Source organism: Ambystoma mexicanum, chromosome 2p, assembly GCF_040938575.1.
Source record: "Ambystoma mexicanum isolate Mex_15411 chromosome 2p, UKY_AmexF1_1, whole genome shotgun sequence".
NCBI classification, from domain to species: domain Eukaryota; kingdom Metazoa; phylum Chordata; class Amphibia; order Caudata; family Ambystomatidae; genus Ambystoma; species Ambystoma mexicanum.
Window position 1 is genome coordinate 1,235,432,814 of NC_090923.1, and position 26,528 is coordinate 1,235,459,341.

Sequence of the window (26,528 nt, forward strand, 5' to 3'; positions counted from 1 at the left end):
TGTGGAATATGAAGTAAACAAGATTTGTGATTCCAGGTATCATCATGGAATTTACAGTATCTGATAAACTGGAAGGGATATTTGAGCTCTGAACAGTCATGGGAACCTTCAGGTAATGTACACGGCCCTCGCCTGGTTCGCAGGTTCCATCAGCAGAACCCTGGGAAACTGAGAGGAACCAGGTACAGAAGGGGCATGTTGTTATGCAACCACCTTCCTGGCGCTTATCTGACCAGGATTCCTTCCTGCAGCGCTTTCCTTTCATACCCCGATTCAAGATGGCGCCCAGTCGTTCCCACCATGCACTGATGTCATTGCGCATGCGTGCTCCGGAACACTCGTCACCCGGAAATAAATAGAGAACAGTCTGAAGGCGCTCCGCGTTGCAATCGTGTGTGATTGCGGTACACTAGTTTCATTGCCATTAACCTGCTTTCTACTTGTCTTGTTTCCCTCTTTCTGGTGCGCTTTGCTGGTTCCTGGTTCCATTGCGTTTCCTTTGTGTAAGAGCTGGATTCCCCCTTCCCTGCTGCTTACCCGTTCTTTCCCGAGGTTACCGGACTTCTCTCTTGTCCTCCTTACCTTGCCTCTCTTGGATCCTCTGCTCCTTCTTGTTGCTCCTCCTCCTTTGCACGATACAGCGGGTCCTTCCTCTATGTTTTCCGGAGCTCTAGCTGGGCTGCCCTAGTCATCTGTCTTCAGGATTTCAGAGGTTTCCACAGTGGTAGCCACGTTGTTTGATCTTCTACACGTTTAGCTTCTGAAGCCATCTTCCAAGCTCGTGAAAACTCACTCCCTTGGACATCTGTGCTTACCTGGACATTCTTCTTTTCACCTTGGGTTTTTCCCCGCTCAAGGTATTTTTTCCATGGGACCTGGGTCTCAGGGCGGCCACAGTGCTTACCTGTTCTCTTGTAAATCGGGTTGCACAGTGGCTACCTGGAAGGCCAGGCCTTACTTCTTCTCAGCAAAGGACTCCAGAAGCAAAGAGGTAAGGACTGATTCTGACAGTTGCTTGCCACCTCTCCCTAAGCCCACCCCTTATATTTACTTCAAAAAATAGCATGAATTCCTTGCTATATTTCCTTTTTTCCAGGTGGCTTTTTCTTTTCTAAAGCAAATTCTTGTGAAAATCCAAGATGGAGGGGGAATTTGGCTATTGAGAAATCGCTGCCTCTGCTATAAGCAATGAACCATCGGAGATATAAAACATATCTTGGTGTAGGGGCACCCAGTGATGCACCTATGTTAAAAGAACAACTTGACGTATTTCCTAAACCAAAATAAGTTATGGCTCTCTTGCTTTGTGCTGATCCCGGATCAAATTTGATGCAAATCCATCTGAAGGTTTTTGGTTTGCACCTCTTCAAATCTGCATATTTTGTGTATGGGAAAACCAAAGAAAAACTGGAAAAAAACATTTTGTGTTTATAGCTTTTTGAAAACATTTGACACATTCTTCTCAAACTTTCAATTTTTGTAATTCTGTGGAAAATGTCTGATGCAGCAAATAAGTTAAACGTTTTTACCCAGAGTTTTTAGCATATCAACGTGTCATAGATTATTAACTGTTAATATTCCATGTTCTTTATTAAAATGGAGAACAAACTTCCCCTATAATGTTTCATACTGTGAATAGATTGACTCTAAATATGGCAAGCAATTAAGTTAGCTGAATCCGTGTGAGAATGCCACTGGTTTAAAAGTCGTTAAAAGCGGATTATTTCACTTCCTTACACTTGACAATTGTCACTGATGGCTCAAAAGATACTCACAGTTTCAGAGATGGTTCAAGGGGTTTTAATGGAATTCTCAGGCACCCTACGGCCATCCCTCTTTTCTAAAAAGAAACACTCCCTCCTAACCTGTGTTTCTACTACCCGTATTCATTAATAAACAGGGCCGATTTCACCTTACTTTTAAAATTCCTTTTAATACTGAAAGTAAAGACTGAAAAGCCAAACACTGTCTCTATAAAAACTCCCTCAGGGAGCTTCTAACTTTCCATACTCTATGCAGAGGTTAGTGTTATAATAGGGCTATGGGATTGCATCTTTCAGAGACTCGGTCTTTCCATCACGCTCTTGTACTCCTCTACCTCTCACTTCCTGGTATTTTCCTCTCACTACTCTCCTCCTTCCAACGTCACCCTCCACCACTTCGTCTTTTCCCTGAGTCATCCTCCTATGTCCCTCTGATGCCTCTCACTCCTTCTACACTTAGCTTCCACCCTTTGATGTTACTACGTAATGCTAGATACTACTACTCCACCTCCACACTACTGCTCCCTCTCCACACTAAAGCTTCTTTCTCCTCACTACAACTCCCTCCTCAACACTAAACGTCCCTTCTCTACACTCCACCTCCCTCCTTCACACTACAACTCCCTTCTCCACACTATACCTCTCTCCTCAAAACACAACTCCTCCTCCACCCTACAACTACTCCACCCACCTTTCTACTCAAACACCCTCCTAGCATTCACACACTCAGTTCACATGTACTCCCTACACTTCCTCTGCTAAGTACGCTGGCCACACTTTCACCCACACTCAACACAGTACCAATTACACTCACTATCCAATGCCTCACCTTCTCCAAAATTCATCTCCATAGTCCACTACTCCAGCCTTCCTCTTGCTGGTATCTTGGTCTGTAACCTCCACACCCTCTGACCTCACCCAAAGATCTGAAACCTTCTTGGCTCTTGTAGCTCATTTTAGTCCTCTCCCTAGTTCCTGATTGGTGCCCAGACCCTGGCCTTGTGGTCCCCACCTAAGACGGATCAATATTACAGAAGGTTTTATATGTCTGGTTAAGCCCCAACAGTAAGATGCATCCTTTTTGCCTGGTGCTCAACAACCAGGCAAGTCAAATTAACAATTTTATTTCTTTGTTTTTCCTTACCAATCATGTGTTAAGCACTGAGTTGTGCGAGCACAAAATCCCTGAGGTTTTTGGTGAGTCCAGCTCGTGCTTCCTTTAGAGGTGTTCAGGGTAGCGGAATTGTAATGTGAACAACCCAACCCTTCCTAGCCCTTGAATTGTATCTCTAGGGGAGTAAGGGAAAGGATTTCAACACCAAAGACATGTCTCCACATATTACCATCAGAATGGAACCCTCTTTCTGTACCTTTAGAGGTAAAGTAAAAAGTTGGTTCTTCAACAAGAAACACTAACGGCCCGCCATCCAGCATAGCAATAATCCTTGGCAACTTCCTAAACTCTTCTGGCTGTACCTTTAGATGTAACTTTGTCAGCCTAGCACTGGTGCCTAAACTGCAACCTCTAGAGTCCCTGCTACAGGACTACTTGTACCTTTTCTCTGCTCCAATCTCGACCACACTGTAACCACCGGTCGTCTGCACTCTCTTGCTTATTTGTTAATTTAAGTAAATTTATTTTTGTTGTAAATCATTGCATTCCTGTAACACTGCTTAAGTTCTTGCACCCAGTTACCGCAGGGTTCGGTGCACAATACAAATAAATAAACTAAACTAAACTAACATGGCAATGAGCAGATGGACTGGGAGACGCAGATGGCAATGCAGCAGGTGGATATCCCAAGATGGCAGAAGGTCATTCAAAATGCTCCAGGGAGTCAAGCTGAACCAAAGTGGAAACGAGGTAGGCAGGATCAAACATAAAGTGCCCAAAACAGGTAGGTAGGTGTGAGACAAAGAGACAACTGAAACATGAACAAAAATCAGGAGAAAAGAGCATCTGGGACATGAGCCCAGAGAAAACAGAAGCAATGTTCTGCCAAGGGTCAGAAATCAAGGAGGAAATGATACCAGCAGGAGCAAGGGAACAGCCAGATAGAAAACCAGGAGAGGGGAGGTCGGCACACAGAAGAATCAGGGACACTGACACAGCAGTGAACGGAGAGCGTTGAGACGCGCCATACTCCCGGCTGAGACGCCTGAAGTACTAGTGACAGATCAGAACAAAGCCACCGAGCGCTGTGGGTGGCCATAGCAAACAAGGATGCTGCTCTGGCAGTGTAAGCGGAATGACGATGCCTGCTGTGAGGATGGACAGCGGTGGGCTGTGTCCTGCAACATGCCACTCGCCTAGGCGAAAGACATTTTTACTCTGGGTACAACCGCCAACCTCTGGAGTTGGGGTAAATTGGGGTAAGTGCACAGAGAGAGCATGACATCCTGTTGTGCTTCTAGCCAATCCATTAAATACACTGTACTATCAGTATACCATTCCATAGCCATTCATTGCACTATTCGCAAATCCATTGCCTAGCTAGATTACTTAATTGTGCTACCAGAAATACATTGCATAGCTAGATCAGCTCACTGTGCTATCAGTGTAATCATTGCACAGCTAGATGAATTAATTGTGTTTCAGGTGAATCCACTGTATAGCTCAATTAATGAATTGTTCCCTTCACTTACTACCAGTGAATCCCCAGCAGAGATAGATGAATACATGTATCTGTATTGGTGTATACCTCTGTAAAGCGCTCCATTGCTTCTTGTAGCTAGGTCTGCGCTCAATAAATACAATAATAATAATAATAATAATAATAATAATAATAATAATAATGAATTAATTGCGATATCAAAAAATCCATTGCATTGGCTAGATTCATTATTTGCGCTACCAATCAATCTATTGCATAGCTACAATAATGTATTCTTCTGTTAAAAATTGCTGCACTGAAACCTTAGAATAGCTAGATTAATCCAGAGCAAACTTTTAAACAAGTCTCTTACGAATATTCATTATGAAATGTTTAACATGCACTATGGCCCCCGAATCCTCCCACCTATTTACACTGGGATCCCACACAAACACAGTACTCGAAGTACTGCGACGATGAAGAGGGACTAAACTGCAATGTACAGTCTAGTGGTTCTAATGACCCACACCTGAGCAGGTCTTTTGACTATTTAAAGCCCCCTTAGGTGTGGGCTACTAGAACCAGAAGGTGGAGTAGCAGCAGGAGTTCCCAGACGCAGCTGCATCAGGAGAAGCAGAGTGTCAGAGCCGCTGGAGCCGCCGCTTTTTAGAAGTGGTTGTCGGCCCTGAGAGGCTCACCGAGATTGACAGCCTGAAGTGCAGACATAGGGCCTCATTACACTGTAGGCGGAGGACCAAGGTGCTATTAGCACCTTGGTCCATGCCGGTAAAATACCGGCACCGCCTTGGTGGAAAGGGGAATTACCGCCCTATTCCAAGGTTGGCGGGGCGGTAATTCCCCTTCCCCCATTGCCCTTCCCCATTCCCATTTTTGCCCCATAGGGCATAATGGGAATGGGCAAGGTGCTAATTACGGTACCGCAAATTGTGGTACCGTAATTAGCACCCTGGTCCCTTTGCGGGTTGGTTTTTAACGCCTGCTAAACAGCAGGCGTTAAAGTACCTACCCGCAAAGGGACCTCGTAGTAAGGCGGTAAGGGTTAACGGTCACCGGTACCATTACCGGTGACCGTTAACCCTTACCGCCTTCCGTCTAATGAGGCCCATAGAGTGTTTTCCTTTAGTCTTAGTTTCCTAGGTAGGGAGACCCACATTAGTTTAGGGAAAGCAAGACCAAGACGTTTATCACACCATTTTAAGTTAATAAAATGGCTTCTTGTGAAAAAACCTTTACCAAGTTGTCCACCTCGCATTTCTGACCCCTCCAATATGGTGGGATCAGAATCAATTGACACAAATTAGAGAACCCTGACGTTTGAGGAGCATAGTAAAAAGAGCCTCTGCTCCTACTATTGCAACAGAACGGTCCATAGGATTTCATATCTATAGTAGAAGAGGAAAGTTAATTCAACCTGGAGATAGAGTCTTGATATCTACAGATCTATTCCTTTTTCGTCCCACTGGTACATATATCAGACTTGCCTCTAAGTCATGCCTGGCCTGACGCTATGGCCTAGCCGTCTTGGCAGGAGTTATCGGTCCTGATTATAGCAGAGATGTCAAAATAATGGAAAGTAAGCCAATCAACTTAAAGCGGGAGAAAGAATAGCTCAAGGAATATTGGAGAACCCAGTGAGGTGGAAAACAGTGACCAAACTGAGAGAGGGACTCACAGTTTTGTTGAAGCAGATATAGAAATCCCTCTGGAACCAACAATAAAACCTCATGTTGATGAAACGTTTTCCCTGGCTTGGCTTTTGCTCAAAGAAATGATCCTTTGCTAGCAGAACCCTTCATTCAAGTTATATCAGAGGATGAAGGCAGGGAAAAGACTGGACCATTTTTTTTTCTGTTGTCCGGGCTGTTATATAGAGGGGATATAGGAATGGTACGTACCCCAGATCACAAACTGTAATACCCAAAACCCACAATAATATTGTTCTGGAAATGGCGCTCACTCTCATTTAACCAGAGGTAATTTAGGAATTGCAAAAGCTCAAGCCCAAATTGTAAATAGATTTTATTGGCCGGGGATTTATGCTGGCGTAAAGAATTTTGTCAGTACGTGTGTCCAATGGCAGAAAAACAGTACTCAAATCCCTCCTCTAGTTCCAATATAACCCTTTCCTATTAAAGACGTTCCCTTTTCAAGGATAGGGATGGATATAGTAGGACTGTTAGAAACCTCAAAACTAGGGAATAAACATATATTAGTGATTCTGGATTATGCAACCCGATACCCTGAGTCATTTCCATTAAGAACAAACACATCACAACAGATTTTGAAACATTTACTCCCATTCTTCTCTAGGGTTTCCAAAAGAAATTTTGACAGATCAAGGGTCCACATTTATGAGTACGCTCATGGCCGAGGTTAGGAAATTCTTCAGATTAAAACTATACATATATCCATTTATCATCCCCAGACTGATGGATTAGTGGAAAGATTTAAGCAGGCACTAAAATACATCCTAAAGAAACTAGTGAAAGCAGGTGGAAAGAATTGGGACATTATGATTCCTTGGGCCTTGTTTGCCATCAGAAAGACTCCTCAGTCTTCCACGGGTGTCTCCCATATGAACTATTTTATGGGAGAGAACCTAGGGATGTGTTGGATATGTTATGCGAAACCTGAGACAAAAGAGAAAGAGCCACCATCCCATTGACCCAAACAGCACTCAAATAAACTTTAAAGAATAAAATGCAGAATTAGGAAAACAATTACATCACCTTTGGCATAAATGTGCACCACTTAATTCCTGCCATGAACTTCACTGGACATCTTCTCAGACCAGGTTGGCACAAAGAAATCCTCACAATGGAAACTGAACGGACAAGATGTGCCCACCTTCTCCAGTCCAGCAGAATCTTGTGTCTCTCTCTGCCAGTCTAATCCGGTGCCGCTCAATTTGACAGTACCTTTCCCGAAGGTTAATTTGCTGACAGCACTCCACGAGCACCTGTCCGGTATGCATGCTGAAAATAAAATAAGTAAACACATTCTTTTTGCCCAGTGGAGATTTCTGCACCCGCAACTTTATCAGACAGAAACTGAAAACAATCCTTGAACACGACTTGTTTTTCTAGTGAATGCAGACAGTATTCAGAACACACGTTGAAATGAAGCCTTCATTGAGGATTGGAGTAAAATGTCCAATGCTGCATCCCAAATGCATTTCAAACAGACTCCATGTTTGAGTCAAAAATATTAAATTTTGTAATGGCACTACATCCCAACCTTTGACATGTGACTACTATAACTCAATGGCACTAAAGTCGGCTTCTGAAACCGACGAAGCATAATAGCTATGCTAGAAATGCATTGAAAACAACAACAAAAAAGAATCAAAATCATCAATATGATAAAAATGCAAGCAAAAGCATAATGTAGGGTTTTACCAATATTTGAAATCCATGAAAACAACCAATCCCACCAATTCCCAGTATTAAAAGACGTCACCTGCTTTGTCAAATTCTTCCATTTTTGGATGCGGTTTTGCATAGACTGGGAATGGTCACTCAAATTGAAACAGCACATTCCTTCCCATGTATTACACTCTAAATTATGTTTTAATAACAGTTAATCAATGGCAGCTCTATTCTGCAAAACCACTTTTCTCAGGACTTTGCTATCTAAAAGCAATTCTTCTAAAGCTTGAGAAGTATAATTTAACACTTTCACTACTAAACGTGCTAATTTAATCAAAGATTTATAGACCCCAGCAGCTAATTCCCAAACGGCCACCAATGAATATGCGAGAGCCAGGACTCCCGACGCGGATAACAAATGCACGTTTGAGTCACAATCTGGGTTTAGCCCTATTGATTAAAAATTTGATCTTTTAACTCTGGAATGTGCAGGCTGCAAAGGAAGCAAGGTTAAGGCTAGTTGCGTGACTGCACATGGTCCTCCAGAGGTATTGGCAGGAATATAGGTAAATGTAGTGTTCCCGCATGAAAATAACCATCCTACTGGAGGTTTGACATGGTTCAAATGACTAGCAGCTACAATTGTATGATTACAGATCATAGTGTTGTCAACATTGGTGCATGTGCTTGGAGCAGTTGATCACAGTTGTTCTTCAAACACTGTCCAGTTCATTTGTTTAGTTACATTCAATTGTTGACACTTGCTGACCTTTTCTAGCCGACAAGTCATCTTAAAACAGATATCTTCTTTAGCAATATTATATGTGAAGACTTTCGTTAAATTTCTCAATTTTTCATTGGTCTCCCGACAGAACTTGAAATATTCATAAACAGAAAACGATCGATGAATATCATTATCCTTCACTGTAGAACTGTTGTGCATAAAGCTGAAAATGTGTCACAAAGTTGAAGCAGGTGTTGGCACTGCTACCAGACAGGTTGTCAGTGGGTCCATTCCATTATGTGAATTTGATAAGCAAAAGTAGGTAATATTTGAAATTTCCTGAGCCAAGTAAATCCATTTGTATTCCATTTGGGCAGCTTGTATTTGGTTTATCCTCAAAGCTTTGCGAATCCATTTCTTTGTGCCTGCTTGGGCTGGTATGTCGGTGTTGATATGAAATGACCCACAAATCTTATTCTCCAATCTCATCTGATTCAAATCGTTGTTTGCACAAATGTGACATTTAGAATTTGCTTCTGATGTGTGGCGTTTAAGTCTACCTAATGGAGACCATTCAAAATTGCATTTACACCAGCCAGGCACACAATCTGTAAAGCAAACCAGACAAAGCATATCAGTGTTGATAATCATTCTCTTAAATAACATTAGTCAGCAGGAACATAGTCCCATTTTTCCTTGCCAGACTCCATGACTAATACAACTTCGCCTCTGCCTGACGCTATGACATCTGCGAGTACAGGTGTGCCACAAGGCTTTTCTACCCACACCTTTGCACCCGGTACCATACGGTCTGATGAACCAAACTCACGGTTCCCCTGAGTAGTTAACACTGTAGTGGGATCTCCCTTTCTGATCATGGACAGTTTAACAGGTATGGCAATCAATTGGGCTATCCTCTCTCCTACATGGATAGGCAATATCTGAACTGCACTGTTAATTAAAATGACTTTGATTTCTCTTTGATAATCAGCATCTATCACTCCTCCCAGTACTTGGATGCCCTTCATTACGAATCCAGATCTAGGAACAATCAATCCCATATATTCTGAGGGAATGTGTACTCCAATCCTGGTCTCAAGGACTATTATATCTCTGGGTTCTAATCTGATTATGAGAATGCAAGTCTACTCCTGCTTTTTCTGGAGTCGCGCAGTATGGAGCTAGGGCAGCTGGCCTGACTTCCCAGTACGTCAGGGTTTCTGTAGCTGAATTAGGCTGCATCTGCCCAATAGGTGTTAACAAGCGTGTCAAAGGTGTTTCACACTCAGCCAACGGCCTATTGTTCAACACATTTACAGCAGCAAACACACGCTCATGCTAGCTAGCCTATCTGGATACCACTTCCTGATTTATGCAATAGTTCTTTCAACAACCGATTCATTCTCTCAATCAGGGCTGCCCCTTGTGGATGGTATGGGACATGGTAGATCCACTCAACATTGTTCTAGTGACAATACTCCTGAATTAGCTTGCCTTTGAAATATGTGCCATTGTCACTCTGAATTTGCAAGGGCACTGTATAGTGCAGTATGATCTGGTCTAACAACGTAATGGTGTTCAGTTGTTCTGTGGCCATCATACACCATCAAATGCCCTGAAAAGGTATCCACAATGGTACAGGCATATTGGCAGTCTTTACTGATTGGCATAGGACCGATATAATCGATCTGCCAGATTTGACCCAGTAACCTGATCCTTCCCAAAGTACCCTGGACAATATGAGGGATGGGTCTATGCTGTTGATGTTCACACACAGGATATTGCAAAATGGTTGTTTTCTCTACCTCTAAAGGGATATTGATCCCTTGAGCTTGTGCCACTTGCAAGTAGCTTTTTCCCCCAAACGCCCACATTTCTGGGGAGCCCACTCAGTCAGACTCTCCAAATCGTCCTCCTGAGCCTCTGTGTCCACAGATGAAATCTTGGTGTGTTCATCTGCAACAGCATTAAACCAATGTTCTATTGACTCAGTAGTACAGTGTGCATCAACATGATACAATGTTACTTCACTTTGTGATAGCATTTCCCAAATATCTTGTACAATTACTTTCCCCCCACAATTCTTTTGAATTAATTTTCCATCCATTCTTCTGCCATGTCAGCAGCCACACAGCTAGCCCAATGGCTACTGACGATGAATCTGTGTACAAATTACATTGACCAGGTGTCTCTTGTTTCATTGCTTGATAAACTGCATAGAGTTCTGCAAACTGCTCATCCCTTTCCCTGACATTGGCAAGATCGTTTTTGTCTTGGGATTATATAACACTGCTTTCCAGGAGCGTTCAGTTCCTATGTAGCGAGCAGAGCCATCGATAAACCAAGCATGCCCTGTCTGCTCCACTGTCAGATCTCCATAAGGTACTCCCCTTTTCACCAGAGACTCGTGTACTTCAGTCACTCCCTGTGGTATGTAATCTACGGGTGGTATATTAGCCACTTGCTCATGATATTTCGCAACCCCACCCTTTCCTGATTTGGCTCTGTCTTGAATGTACCATTTGCCTTTGGTTACGCTTGCCTCTTGAGCGTGTCCTATTCTGTATGTTCTAGAATAGCTCAGCACCCATTGCATAATTGGTATTTCGGGTCTAATCAGTACATCATGACCCACTGTCAATTGTTCTGTATCAATAAGAACCAAATAACATGCTTGCAATTGCTTCTCAAATAGAGGGTACTTATCACCTGCCTCGGGTAATATGCGACTCCAAAGTCTCAAAGGGACTCGCTTATTGTATTGCTTCTGCCACAGACTCCAGTTAGCATTACTTTTTTGTACAGATACATTTAGCTCCCCTTCTCCTGATTTCAAAGGCCACAAATCAAGCACATGCTGCACTGTGCCCTTTGCCAAATCAAATGCTCTCTGCTGCTCTTCACCCCATTGAAATTCATATTTCTTTGGTGTCACTTTGCACAGTGGGGTCAAGAATGGGGTACATGCTTCTTCAAAATCCAAACAGTCATATGAACTGCTGAGCTTGTTTCGTGTTTACTGGAGTGGTACATTCTTTTGTTTGGCTTTTGGCACCATCTCTCAGTGTCCATTGTGCCATTGAATTCCCAAAAAGATCGCAGTCTCAGCTGGCCCTTGAATCCTATAAGTGTTCATTTCCTAGCCTTCCTTTTTCAATCCATCAATGTTTGCTTCCATTTGATTTTGCATACTATGCGCATCCTTGCCCTGAATCAGAATATCATCAATGTAATGTGAGATTTGTATGTCAGGCTTACATGGAATCTTGTCTAAGTGTTCTGCCACAAGCTAGTGACAGAGGGTTGGACTGTGCAAGCACCGCATAGGCAATCTTGTGAATGTGTACTGACACCCACCAAAAGAAAATGCGAACTGCTCCTGCCACTCTTCGGCAATTGGAACCGTGATAAATGCATTTGCCAAATTTAGTACAGCGTACCAGGTTCCATCAAACTTCTGTATGTACTCAATCAAGGTAACAGTGTCGGACATTGCAGGAACTAAAGGGGGAGTGTGTTTATTTAACTCTCTATAGTCCAAAGTAATCCTCCAGCTTCCATCCCCTTTTTAAGAGGCCAGATAGAACTGTTCCAAGCAGTAGAGGCTGGCCTCAATACGCAAGTGCACTGGAGGGATCTTCAATTTTCCTACAATAACTGGTGTGCAAGTCAATGCATTCACTCCAAATTATATGTTTTACCACCTAACCCTAATGTCAACCCTTCCAAAATATCAAACACAATGATGTATTCAGGTATCAGGACAATCAATACTTGCCTATCTTCATTTCCACTCCTATTTGTACTGCTGGTGTCTCTTTTCCACCCAGTCCAGTACTGGTAAAGTGTTGAACTTTAAATCTTGAAGTATTTCCATGAATCAATGAGGCCTCTGCCCCAGCGTCAATCAAAGCTCAGACCTCTTGTGTGTTCCCAGCCTCCAGAATATCTTAACATTAACATGAGGTTTGTAAAGACTGGAAGGGGGTGTCTGTAGTTCTGCTCTCTATATGGTAGAGGAGATGCACAGATCAGCCCAGCCAATATTCTTTATAGTGGTAGCAATGGATGAGCAATCAAGGCCTAGCTTCTCAGGAGGTGATGCAGGCTGGTTCTTAAGTACAGTGTAGTCCCCAAGCCCCCACAAAAGAATGTCCACACACTGTATTAGTTAAAACTGAAAGTTAAAACTGAAAGAATACCACAAGTTCCTAATCACGAATGAATATAACCTTCAGCTGACAATGGAAGAAAGCCCATACAGAATACATTTTTTAGATCTGGAACTGTACATAGACAACAAGAAAATACAATCAACGCTCTACACTAAATCTACAGCAGGAAACAGTATATTACATGCAAAGAGCAACCATCGACAACACATCATCCGCAATATACCCTTTGGAGAATTCATAAGGATTAAAAGAAACTGCACCCAGGAGAAAGAAATGACCAAACATGTGGAAACAGCCATTGACTAATTCCAAGCAAGAGGTTATGAAAGAACACAACTAATTAAAGCTTACACAAAAACAAAGAAATTCTCAAGAAATGAGCTGTTATAAAACAAATCCAGAGACAAAAATAAACAATCACAAAATATAACAAGATTCATAACATCGTATAGTGCAGACCACATGACCTTGAAAAGAATTGTGAAAAAACATTGGCATCTCTTGAAACTTGACAATGATTTAAGGAGCCACATAGAAGACCAACCAAGTATTACCTACAGAAAAGCAAAAAAATTAAAACAGATATTATGCCCCTTGCATTTTGTACAAGAATCAGCACAAACAGGAAGAAATAAAATGTGGTCAACGGAAAAAATAAAGGGCAATTACAAATGTGGCATGTGTAACTACTGTAAATACTTAGAGAATGGAAAAAAGAACATAATCCTACCAAATGGGAAGAAATATTAAATCCTTGATTTCATTAACTGTAACTCAAATCATGTAATCTATGTAATTGAATGCATCTGCAAGAAACTGTATGTGGGCAACACAATTAGAGCATTAAAAACAAGGATATCAGAACATCTAAGAACGATTAAAAACCATGACAACAAATATCCTATAGGAAAACATTTTGAAATGGAACATGCTGAGGCTAACGCAGATGACATCAAATACTATGGCTTGGAAATTGTTCGACCCCCACCGAGGGGTGGGAACAGAGAAAAAATATTACGTCAGAGGGAAGCAATTTGAATCTACAATTTAGACTCTTGTAATAGCGGTTTGAACTTTGACACAGAATTAGGGCATTTTCTATGATTAATGTATGAATGACCAGAAAAATATATTAAAAAATGGGACGATTTATGTTACAAAATAATATCATAATGGGATGAAGTGTGCACTATATATATAAAAATGTATTTAATTTATGTTTTTAAATACTTTTAATGACAACATTATAGATATGCATAGATCTCCATAATGAACAAAAAATGCTTCACTTTCTGTTTTGTAATATAGATACCAATAGATTACCACCATGAACAAGAAATGCCATATTGGGATTAGAGAAAAAAAAAGGAATGCCATATTCTGTACACTCTCACAATACGGGCTTATTTAAATTAGAACATGTATTACATCCAAATTTAGATTTTGTTTCCCTAGAATAACCTAATGTAAATTCTCCAAAAACATGTCTAGTATCTCTACAATTGGGTCCTAAAATACTGATGCACAGCAAAAAACCAGAATGGTACACACGCAATGTATGCCGTGACGTCATCATGCATACGCCGCGATCACCATAGGGCACGCAAATACATCATCACGCAATTACGTGATGACGTACATGAATAGCCGGCCATTTTGTATGAACCGCACCGACCACAATGATCGGATCTCTCATGCGGCTCCACAAATTAGGAAAAGGAACCTTTTGAAGCACAAACTAAAGGTAAGAACTAGAATCTGACTACACTTACAATCCCAATACAAATAGGGCCAATATACTTAACGGTAACCACCATTTATGGCTATTTCTGATTAGTTGGCTAACTAATGCCAAGAAAATGCAAAAGGCATGAGAGACCTGCTAAACTGCAACGAAATATTCAAATAACAAAACTTGAAGCAAGGGCACAACCCAATAGATTTGCACCAAAATGGAATGAACATTTGAAAATCTGGAAATTATGAATTAAGTAACTAATAAGTGAGCCTGTTTAGTGTATATAACGTGAAATGGACACATAGATAGAAAAATCATTTAATTTAAATATTCTTGTTCCCTCAATTTGTAGGAAAAGTCCCTATTGAAACTAACAAATAACAAATCAGATCATAAAAACCCTCCTGAAGAACCATCTGAAGGGATGGAGTAACACGTGTAGAGGGGGCACCAAGTTTTCATAGTGCAAATTGGCACAAATCTTCACAAATATACTGCCAAGAAATGGTTTTTGAACTGCAAGAAATAGTTTTTGCACTGTAAGGAACTGTGAATAATTTGTGAAAATCATTGTGTATGAATACAATATAGAATCACTTTAAGTTAAACAAGACAATAGAAGGACAGCAAGATTGCCTTATAGATTGTTAAAGAATGATTGTTAAAGAATTGCGAATAATCATCAAAAATATCGTGTATGAATGTAATACAGAGCGCAAAACAGAAGAATACTTAACTAAAAATAATTTTTGGAGCGCACCAAATTGTCTTTATTGTTTTTTTCAAATTAGTTAAAACACAGTCTTTATATAATTAAAGTTCAAGGTTAGGTACAATATCACGATAACTCACTTTGTGCTCAGAAAATCTACAATGGCAAATATATACAGTTCTAAAGTGGTACCACAATTATTATCATATCCCATTAAAGTGCATCAACTATTCTCTGGTCAAATGTCGCACAGATCAAGGAATACAAGTAACCAACAATAGATATAGGAGGAAAGCAGTTGGTTAGAACAATTGGCAGAATATTGACCCCTACCAACTAGGCACAATTCTGTGTGGAGATCCCCCCAACTGGGCAACCTGTAAATAAAGATATATCGTACAAGCCCAGTCCATATATTGTTCAAAAGAGTCTTATTTCTTTCTAAAATAGTTCTACAACCCCAATGTACCTCGGGTCATCAATGGATCCTTCTTGAGCGGCTCCCTTTAAGGCAGGAGCCACGATCGACGAGATCCCACGAGGAAAAAGGAGTGAACGATGATGATGAGGCGGCAGCTTTGTTCCTAGTGGTGCTCGGCGACGACGGAGCGTTGCCGTCCTGCAAGGAAGAGGCGTGCGGGGCACCTCGATGACGATAGTCAGGACCGCAAAGAGATTGTGAAGAACTGTGGCCCAGCAAGGGCGACGAGTTGTCCAGCGTCTCTACGGTCGTCAGGTGGCGGGAAACCCACCGGCGGATGCTCCTCGGCAAGTCGCCGGCCTCGACATTCTCAGGCGGGACAAAGTGGTCGACGGTGCAGGCGAGAGCATCCTTTGATCAAATGTTACTTAGGCAAAGGGAGCACAGCAGCTCCGGTCGGCGACGGCAGTCATCGACAATGATGGACAACAGTGTTCGGGAGCTTCTCCTTGTCATTCCGCGGCTGTCCCCGTCTCTGGTCGGCAGCCTGTCGTAGGTTTGTCTACCAGGGAGCTTTGGCAAAGATCAGCTGGTGCACAATGGTCCCTCATAGCTCGGGAAGAGGGCGCCTTACCAGGTCCTCTCTGGGTCAGTCCTTGGATACACAGCAGCTTTCAGATTGATGAAGTAGAGCAGCATCAAGACTTCTCTTCCAGCAGGGCTTCAAGATTAAGCTTCAGTTTTAACTCCAGTTTCTCTTCAGCTTCTGAACACGAATTCTAGCAGTGAGAGGCCCCCAGATATACTAGCTGATCTCCCATTCATTCTGCTGGGTCACACTCAGGCAACCAATCGGTCAGAAGGGCATTCATGCAGGCAGGCAGCCAATCAGGTGCATAGTGCATTCAGGCCATTCACTTCTCTCCAGACACTCACAAAAGGTTATGTGTATTGGGACAAGTACCCAGCCATTCAACACTCCACACTGCGTTCATACCAGTTTCGGGCAGGGCTGTCTCAGTCATTGTGTCAAACACCAGAAGCCAGACATCCACAACAAGAAGTGCATATTGGTCACACACTCCATTCACCCAGGTCCCACCCACAGGTGTACCCACAACATACTGTCACTGGGAAGGCTCCAGCCAGTCTGACCTCGACTTCACAACAACACCATATATGGAACTTCCACCCAACATCCAGTCAAGGGGAAGGGACAGAGTCAGGGCTTCCCAGGACTTTGGGAAAACAAGGTAACATGCAATGGAAGGCAAGAGGCCATGGGGGGGCATCTTGTTTCCATCAGGAATCTACTCATTCCAATGGCAGGGCCTGGGCATCCCAAAAATGGAGGATACTCAAAGCACCTGTCAAATTCAGCACAGAGCTGCCACCAGCCCGTACCCTGTTCTGTGGGCCACACACAGGTGACCAAAAACATACATTAGGGGCACAGGGTTGTACCCCCACCCATGGGTGCCATAAGGGTATCCCATGGGTCTGTACACCAAACCAAAAGAGAGAGCTGCACCGCCAGGAGTCTCACATGAACTCCTGCATGGAAAACAAGACAGAACACACGATAAAAACAGTAAAGGACAAGGATACGGAGGCCCTGTCCCTCCGATGCATTTCTAGCATCACAAGGTTGTCTATCAACTTTTATGTGAGCTGACACTGCCAAGATGTGTTATGTTATGTAAATCGAATTTATTCGAATTTATTAAGCGCACACACGCCCAAAGGCATTATGGCGCTGACTGCATGAAAAGAGATTCCAGTAAGATATCAGGACACTTTAGAACAATCAGGTTTTCAGTAACCAATGGAAAATGAGGTGATCAGCAGACCCCCAAAGAGCAAAAGGGAGGGCATTCTAAGCCTTTGCAGCCATCACAGAGAAAGCTTGCCCACCGGTTTGCGACAGTCTGATCCGAGGGACCACAACAAGAAGAGCAGACTGAGAGCGCAGAGGGCGAGTAGGCACGTAGTGCAGACATTTCGCCTGCAGATTTTCTGCCCCTAGGGCCATAAAAGGCACGATGGATGATACATAAGGACTTAAACAAAATCTGCTTTTCGACATGGTGCCAATGAAGCTGCCTTAATAGTGGAGACATATGGGCTCCAAACTGGGGGTGAAGAATAGCTCTCGCGGCAGCATTCTGAAGAAGCTGGAGCCTGTTCATCAGATAGCGGGGCTGTGCCAGATACCGTGAGTTGCAATAATCTAGCACACTCTGAACCAGTGCTGCCACAACCGGGGCCTGAGACTTTACAGGAATAAAGGGAAGGACCTTTTGAAGAATGTGGAGCTTAAAATAGCCAGTTTTTCAGGCCACCACAACCTGCTCGTCCATGGAAACAGAGGCAGAGATCTTTATGCCTAGGCTCCTAACGGACGAGACAGGTGTAGGGAGAGGGCAAAGAGATACAGGCCAAAAGTCGGACATCCAAAACGAACAAAGGGAGGTAGTCCCAACGACCAAGACCTTGGTCTTACTGCCGTTTAACTTCAGCCAGTTTGTTGTCATCCATGCCCGAGATCTTCAAGACACTCCCTCATGCGTATAGCCTGATCTGATTTGAGTGAGGTCAAGACGGACCAGGATTTGAGTATCATCAGAATATCAATAGTAACGAAACCCATGAGACTGAATGAGAAACAGAAGAGATCTAATGTTGACGTTAAATAGGATAGGGGACAGCGCCGAACCCTGTTGCATACCACAAGAAAGTGAGACAGGGCTAGATCAAAATGGAGGGAGGGAAACTGACTGGGAATGATCGGAAAGAAAGGCCCTGAACCAGTCAAGGACTCGGCCAGACCAGACAGACCAGTGGCGGAAAGATGGGAGACCAGGGTGGAATGATCAACCGTGTCGAAGGCAGCCGAAAGATCTCACAACAGGACTGCTCTGACACCACCCTGATCCACCAACCGCACTAGGCCATCCAGCACTGAGTTCAAGACTGAGTCAGTGCCTCGCCCAGGCCGAAACCCAGATTGAAACAGAACAAAGTACTGAGACTATTCCAGCAGAGTGGACGTAAGAGGGGATACCAATGCTTCCAGGACCTTCCTCAAAAAGGACAAGAGTGAAATTGGATGATAGTTCACCAACACATCTGGGTCCAAGGAAGGCTTATTCAATAGAGGGATCACCAGAGCGTATTTAAGAGAGAGCGGGATCACCCCACTCATAAATGAAGCATTTGATGCTGCAGTAATATGAACAATTAGGTTCCTTCAGGAGAGCTAAGAGAATGGCATCCGTAGGGGAGTCTGATTTCAGGTGCTGAATAGCCTCCAACACATTGGAGTCCAAAAAATAGGAAACATAGACCATGAACCATTAGCAGGAGTGGGCCCCAATGGGGCAGTATCAACCACTGACTGTGACACCCCCCCATTTATGTTGTTATGAATAGTTGACATTTTAGTAAGAAAAAATGAGGAGAGAGAGTTGTTCAGTTCCTGCGATGCGGCACCTGGGCATGCGCTTTCTCAGGATTAGATAGGGATTGGACAAGATCAAAGAGGGCCTTTGGTTTGTTAAGGGCGCGCTCTACCTTATTACTAAAAAAAACTGTTTTAGCTTGCCCATAACCCTATTTGAATTTGGAACCCAGACTCAGCCTCCAACATTGCACTCACTGTTTTTCTTAACTCTGCATATGTTGGCTGGTACTGGAAAGGGATACCCATAGACACTTCTCCCTGCTACTCCTCAGGAGGCGCAGAAGGTGAAGTGTCTTTCTTCTGCTTAGACACCACTTTTCTCTTGACTTGTTTATAGTGCTCTTTCCCAGCAAGCCCTCTCTTTTTGTACAACTCATACATTTCTCTGGTTTCAATACCATCAATGTCATCTGGTTGCACACCATCTTTCAACAGTGCCATAAACATGTCCTTTTCGGACACCTGGGAACCTTTGCTATCTTGTCTCCTGGCCTCTGTTCTCCTCTCACTGCGCCCCTCCTTATCTCGAAGGTTTGTCTTAACCTTTGTCCCATTGACCTAGATCTGACAATAGCTGTATCACATCCACCACTTCATCAGTGGGCTTGCCAGTTATGCCTACTAGCAAAGTCATGATGACACTCTTATATGCGGATGGGGCAGTTCTAATATCCATATTTCTGGTTGACACTGACAGTGGCACCATCCCCATATGTAGCAGCTCATTTACATGAACTGATTCCTTCATAGTATATTCCCTGATCTTTTGAACTCCAAGAGGCACCTTCCAGCACACTGTGGGCATGCTGCATGGCATGTCCCAGCCCACATTTTCAAGTGTGCTCGTGCATGTAAGGGAAGCACTCCTGCACCATGTCTCCCAGCACATCTCCTTGCCCACCACCCCGGCACAGAAAACCATAAAGGCACGGTTCTAAGAAGCAGCACACATGCCCAGTGCGATATCTGCACTGGATTGCACCCATGTGGCATTGGTGGCCACCCAGGTCTGAGGATGTATACCGCAACTGGAAGCAGTACCACTCCCTCAATGTCCAGTTCACCTGCGATCCTGGTACTCATCACACACTGCTGTGCCCACTTCCCTCGCTTCACCCATGATGCTATGGTCCTCTGGAACAGCACACTGCTGGGATTTATGGAGAGGCACAGAGGGCAATCGATGTGGAGATTGGGTGAGTACAAGTGCCATCACACAGACTATTCTCACAGCACAAGTGACATGCCATGTGAGAAGGGGAACACCAAAACTGAAGAATGCATGCCCTATCAAGGCCCGGTTTATGCAGGATCTGCCCTCACACCTCGCACATGACAGAAATCAACCCACAAGACTAGGACATGAGTGACAATGCTGCAATAAATCGCCAATTCCAATTCACCCAACAGAGTAGCAACAAACACATTGGACTACAGGAACCACAATGCAACACTACACATCCCGATACATGGAACCACATGCTTCATCAACACTGCAACAAAGGAATGCGATACTGGCAGGTGCAATGTCGTGTACTCATTTGATAATGGATGGCAACCATCATGGAATAGAGGCTGACAACCTGCACAAGTACAAGTAAACACCCATCAGGGCACAGGCATGGGAGCAACGCACAGGCCCAACACAGGCACCATAGCATGCTGCCCTGTCAATCACAGATCCTGAAAGTAATGAGTGCTGGCTGTGATCTGTTTGCATGTTGCTCCACGACAGAGTAAATGTACCTCCTGAGTGAATTGCTCCATATGCAAGCACTGGCATAGTAAATCATGTTGTGTGACAATACTTATGAAATGCATGCACAACTGTCTATCAACATGCCGTTGTAATGGGCAACACATCCACAAAGCTCTGTGATTGACACCTATGACCTTTGCCCTTGTAGGTGACTCTGGATACCCCTAGCTACCATAGCTGATGACACCCATGCTGAATCCACAGATGCCACAGGAGGTGGCCTACTGTGAGGCATATGTCTGGACCAGGCACTGCAATTGAGCAGACCTTTGTCCTGTAGAAAGTCTTGTTTCCGGTGTCTACACCTGTCTGGAGGGGCCCTAATGTACAGGACATTGAAGGTCGGACAAATTGTCCTTGCCTGCACCATGCTGAACAACATTTGCCTCAGGTGGAATGTTCCCTACCCCAGAAGATGATTACTTACTATCTGCAGTTGCTGTGCTTCCAAGCAGTGAATGGGAAGAGGACAGGTATGGTCGTCTGGTTTGGCAAGAACTGATTGAAAATGTATTTTGAGGACAATTGACATGCACTTGCCACACACCTCTGTTTATAGTCACATTATTAAAAAAAACGCTTGCAAACAATATGGAATGTCCTAGCATTGCTTTAAGTGAACAATTATTTAATGTGCAAATGTCAAACAACCCTCCCCAAAACATGCTCCCAAAACTCTCCCAAAACACAATCCCCAAACACCATCCCTACAACACCTCCCCTTCCCAAAAGACTCCCCCACTCCAGAAAGCCTCCCAAAACACCTTGCAGTGTCACACAGTTGGCAGTTGCTTACAGTGCCTCTTGGGCATGCAAGCCTGATCCAGCACTTTGGGAGTCAGGTGGTGTTGTGAGCGGCACCTGTGGGGTGCTGGGCTGTGGGGTTCACAGAGTTGGATGGCTCAGACTTTTGGACCCGGATATGCTGAAGGGTGAGAATGATACAGGTATTCAGGTGCTCTGCAAAGGCTGACATGCCCTCTGTATGCTTGCATGTTCTCTGCCTGACTGTGGTCATGGCAGTGGTGGCCTGGCCGAGGGAACAGGACATCCAGCGGCAACTCCCCTGCAGGCAGTCCCTCGTGGCCTGCATATGTTCGACCTTCTGGCCCGCCAGTTCATCAAGCGATGCCTGCCACCGCTAAATGGCATCTAGCCATGATGATATAGCTGCCATATTGTGTTGGGAAGAGGTGGGGAGGGTTTGGGTTGAATCACAGTGACCATGTTCTGCTCCTCCTCATCAGTGGTATGGATGCAGGCCGTGCCACAATGGTGCTGTGGCTGCACTACCGGTGATGAAGAGGAGGGTGTGCTGTTGCCCTCATGTGTGCGAACCGGAGCAGGGACTGCAGCAGTATGGATTGCCACAGGTGCTGGCTGTGATGTGGCAGTTTCAGTGGCAGCCGTACCACCTGCATGGCTGGTGGAGGGGCCACTGGGCACTACTGTGGGGATGGTGCTCTCCTCCGGACCTGTCCATGAATTGCGTACCTGTTGAAAGTACAATGACATGCCATCAGCCATCTTGCAGGACACTCATGCACCATTTTGTGTATTCTACATATGCACATTTGCATGATTGGCATGGGTGGTATAAGGCCAATGAGTGTTGCTACTACCGGGTGGAGTTTCTGCCTGTTGAGGGTGTACACAGTGCATGTATTTGCATGTTGCCTGTTGGCCTGTCAAGGTCGCTTGTTGTTGTGGGTGCACCGGGGCTTCACTTGCCAATACGCATTGCCAATGCACTCAGGGGTGTTTCTCATGTTTCCATGTGTTGGCATGCACATTTCACCAACAGTGCATGTGCATTACTACATATCCCGACCTCCCCTGGCACATGCATGTACTCACTGTACATTTGATGTGATTGCCATTTGTTTGCCATTCCCTTGCTCAATGTGCTCATCTATGTTCGGGGACGCATTCTATTGGCATTCACATGTTCATGGGGTTGGATAGAATTACCGCCATCACCACGGCTTCCTACTCTGGCTTCTGCGCTCCTGATACCCTGAATGCCCTCCTGGGCTGGCCTTCTCCTCCCATGGCAAGACAGTGAGGGGTTCCACTGTGCCACCTCCTGTGGCAGCACTCTGCCTCCTGTGGCATGAGATCAGACTGTGGACCCTTGACTACAGGTAATTCCAACATTTGCAGTAATCCTCCACATTACGTGGAACAGTGCCCACAGCCTTCACCTTGTCCTTTATGTTGGACCACATAGTCGTCTTACTCTGAGCAGAGGTCTTTCTCTGCCTGCTGCTGAATAGCTCCTCAGCATGGAGAACAACCTTATCTGCTAGAGCATTTAGTCTGTAAGTATGGTATCCGGATTGCAATAGGAAATGGGAGATTCAGAGTGGATTAAGTTTTTAATGATGGTCGGCATGCTTCCCATTCCAGCGGTGATGCAATTTCCACCAGTTGTAATACTGTTGTATTTGGGTGCTATTACCGCTAGATTACCAATATCGGTGGTAATACCGCTGGAGGGTATGACGGTTACCGCCAGAGGTGTGATTGCGTGCACCCATCAGATCATGATACGTAGGGTAATTGCACCCGTCATCCAAGAAGGAAATTCAGGCGTTTTTGCGCAAAACTCATGATGAGGCCCATTATGGTGTCCCCTGGGGCTCTGTACTTGGTCTCTTTTTTCTCCCTCTATGCGATCCCTCTATCTCACCTTGTCTCTTCATTGAATTTATCCTGCCACTCCTAAGCGGATAAGTCTCAAATCGTTCTCTTATTTCACTGATTCTCTTCATTCTGCTATTTCTGCTTGTCTCTCATTGTCCAAAGAAGGATGCAGCAACATTTTCTTCACCTTAACCCTGCTTAAAGAGAAATACATTTCTTACTTCTCCCTCTCCTGTTCTTTACTTCCACCTTCTTTCCTTCCCCTTTGGACATCTGCCCGGAATGTATGTGCTACTTTTGACTCCTCCCACTCTTTTTCTACACATATCTCCAACACATCTCGTACCTGTCGATTTCACACTACAAAACTCCTTATCGCTTCCCTCAACTTTAATGATGTTCAGCCCCCTCTCGTTTCCATTATTTTTCTTTACTTGCACACAAACCTTGGAATTCCCTTTCCCTTGCTGTTCGTTCTTCTTCTTCCCTTCATACCTTTCTAAAACTCCATTTTCTCTCACTAAATTAACGCCCCGTTTTTGTTTATTGCATTATCAAATTGATTATACCATGTTTGTGTATTGAACATAACTTTGATGAAAGTGCTTTGTAAATTCCAATACATACAATTGCAAATATCTCCTTCACTAGAAATATTTGTGGGTGAATTAGAAGAGTGAGTCGGAAAAAGCAAAGTATTTCGGTATGGCAGGTTTCTGCTGCTAAACCTGCTTGCATTGTATGTTCTTTTATTCTATGTTGGTGGCCCACCTATTAGAAATCTCCGGAGCTAGAAATGTATATTTTTCATTTCCAGCATGACCATCGGCAGTGGAAATGAGGGCGGCACAAATGCTATAAATACTTTTTGGGGGACTTCCAGTGCAGGCATGCTTTGCTCTATTTCTGCCATTTTAATGGAGGTATACCTGGTCCGAGAAATAGTCTATTTTTCTATTTCCAATGTGAGGCTCAACCATTCCAGACATTGAAAAAAATGCAAACATTCCCCATGCCCTGCTGGGGCTTGGTAGGACACCTATTTGGTAGAAGAACAAGCTTTAGGGCCATGTGTGGATGGCACCCTACCCTTGTCTGCATGGTTCTTGAACGTACGAAGTTCAACAAAGTTTTGGTGACCCTCTATAACTTGAATCAGTAGTACCCATTTTGACTGATGAAAATCGATGGAATGGTACAATTGGCCCAATTTCGGTCAGTATCATTCGATCGACTTTTTAAAATACAGAACCTGTGGAGCGGGTGTTGCGGGGTTCGACCCCTGCTCCCCATGTTCAGTATTTTTGGGCTTGGGGGTTGCAGGTTTTTCCCACTTCCTCAAAATTGGAGGCGGGTGACCAAAAGAAAAAAGAAAAAGGGACCCTGCAACATCGGATCCGACCCACATAAGAGGGGTGTATCTGACCCTGCAGGGTTGCAAGGGAAGCATCGTCGAGCAAGCAGGTAAGTACGGGACAAGCAGGTAAGTAGGGGAGGGGTGGGGGAGGGTGGTGAAAGGTACATTTTGGGTTGTTTGGCAGAAGTGCAAATCGATTCTTGGCAAAGTTGACTATGGTCAATTCCGTCGCGAATAATTACACTTCCGTCAAACAACTCAGATCCCTTGAATCAACTAAACTGAGGGTATTTCGAGGTTTAGAATTATACGTTCATTGCATTGGATTACAATGCTGAACTTGAGCTATGTTACAACGCACATAAACAAGGACATTCGGTTATGTCTCCCCTCCTAGTGCTAAGCAAAACCTTAATAAGGAAACAGGTAGAAAAACAAGGGGTAGGGAATCATGACAGTGCATATGCCCTCATTACTAGTATGATGGTAAATCAAGAAATAGGTGGTAATGGAATTCCACTTTTTTCACTCTGCCAAATTGCGGTGTTGGTACACAGAAGAGACCAACCTCTCCAGCACGTACATGGAGTTAATTTCTGCCGAAAAAGCAAGGAATTACCTTTGGCGGAATTACCACAATTGGTCATTCCTCCATTCCACAAAGGAGTTACACTGTGGAGTAACATCTACTTGTGATGTTGCAGATTTACCACAAAGAGGGCTGCCAATAACAGTAAACTAGTTTGGCGGTATTAAGACGGCTAATACTCCTAATGAGGCCCATGGTCTTTCAATCAGTTCGAGAGGAATCTTCTTCTTATTCCTCTAGCTTTTTGTGGACCCTTTCATCTGCCCTACACATCAGTTCTACCCCTGTGATTGTATACCCCACACTTCTTTAGTTACCTTGATTTTTTTGCTGTTGGTCATTTGGAATATACCTTGATTTCATATTGGGGCCGCGCAGACCGTAACCTCCCTCTCCTCTGTGACAAAGTCAGATATCTGATCCTGTCCAGGACACAGAAGGGATTCAGCAACCTGGGAAACCCAGTCTACCAGGACCCTCGAGCTATGCCACAAGCTAACCGGAGGTGGTTTAGGGTGGCAGTTGCTACGTTCACCTTCCCATCAAAAACCCAATCGCAGCCCTCATTGGTGACGAGCACGTATGACAGTGCCAAGTTTACAGTCCTAATGGAGTCCCGTAGGCAGTCACATATTTGTATGTGGGGCTGACTTGGGGACCTGTGATAAGCAAGCGAGGAAGCAGGAAACTAATCCTAATGTGATCACAGGGAGGAACACCCACCCGTCATTTCCAATAGCATGATCCCATAAACCATCAGGGAGCTTTTTACTCACTTAATTACCCTGAGAAAGGAAATATCAGGCTCCCTTGGGACACACCGCACAAACGTGCTGCATGGTATCCTATACTGCTGCGTTCAATCAAGTCCATTAAGAGAAAAGGATGAATGCCCAGAAAAGACGTAAGAAACATACTGATACTGTGAGAGCCTGTATGTCAGGAGGGACCCCTCAGGACAACTTGCTTGGAGCCACAGATCCAACAAAGAGGAAATGAGAACGACAATGGCCTTCTTGTACAGCCTCAGGCGGGCCAGTGGTCTGACAGTGGAGGCCATGGTGCTGGTTGGTGGCACAGCTGGCAAACCCTTATTGTAGAATCCTGCATCCAGACGAAAACCACTTTCAGAGGTGCCACTGTGCAGACAAGTCCTAGGAAGCCAGGATTACAATGGAGCTAATGGCAGCTGGATGAG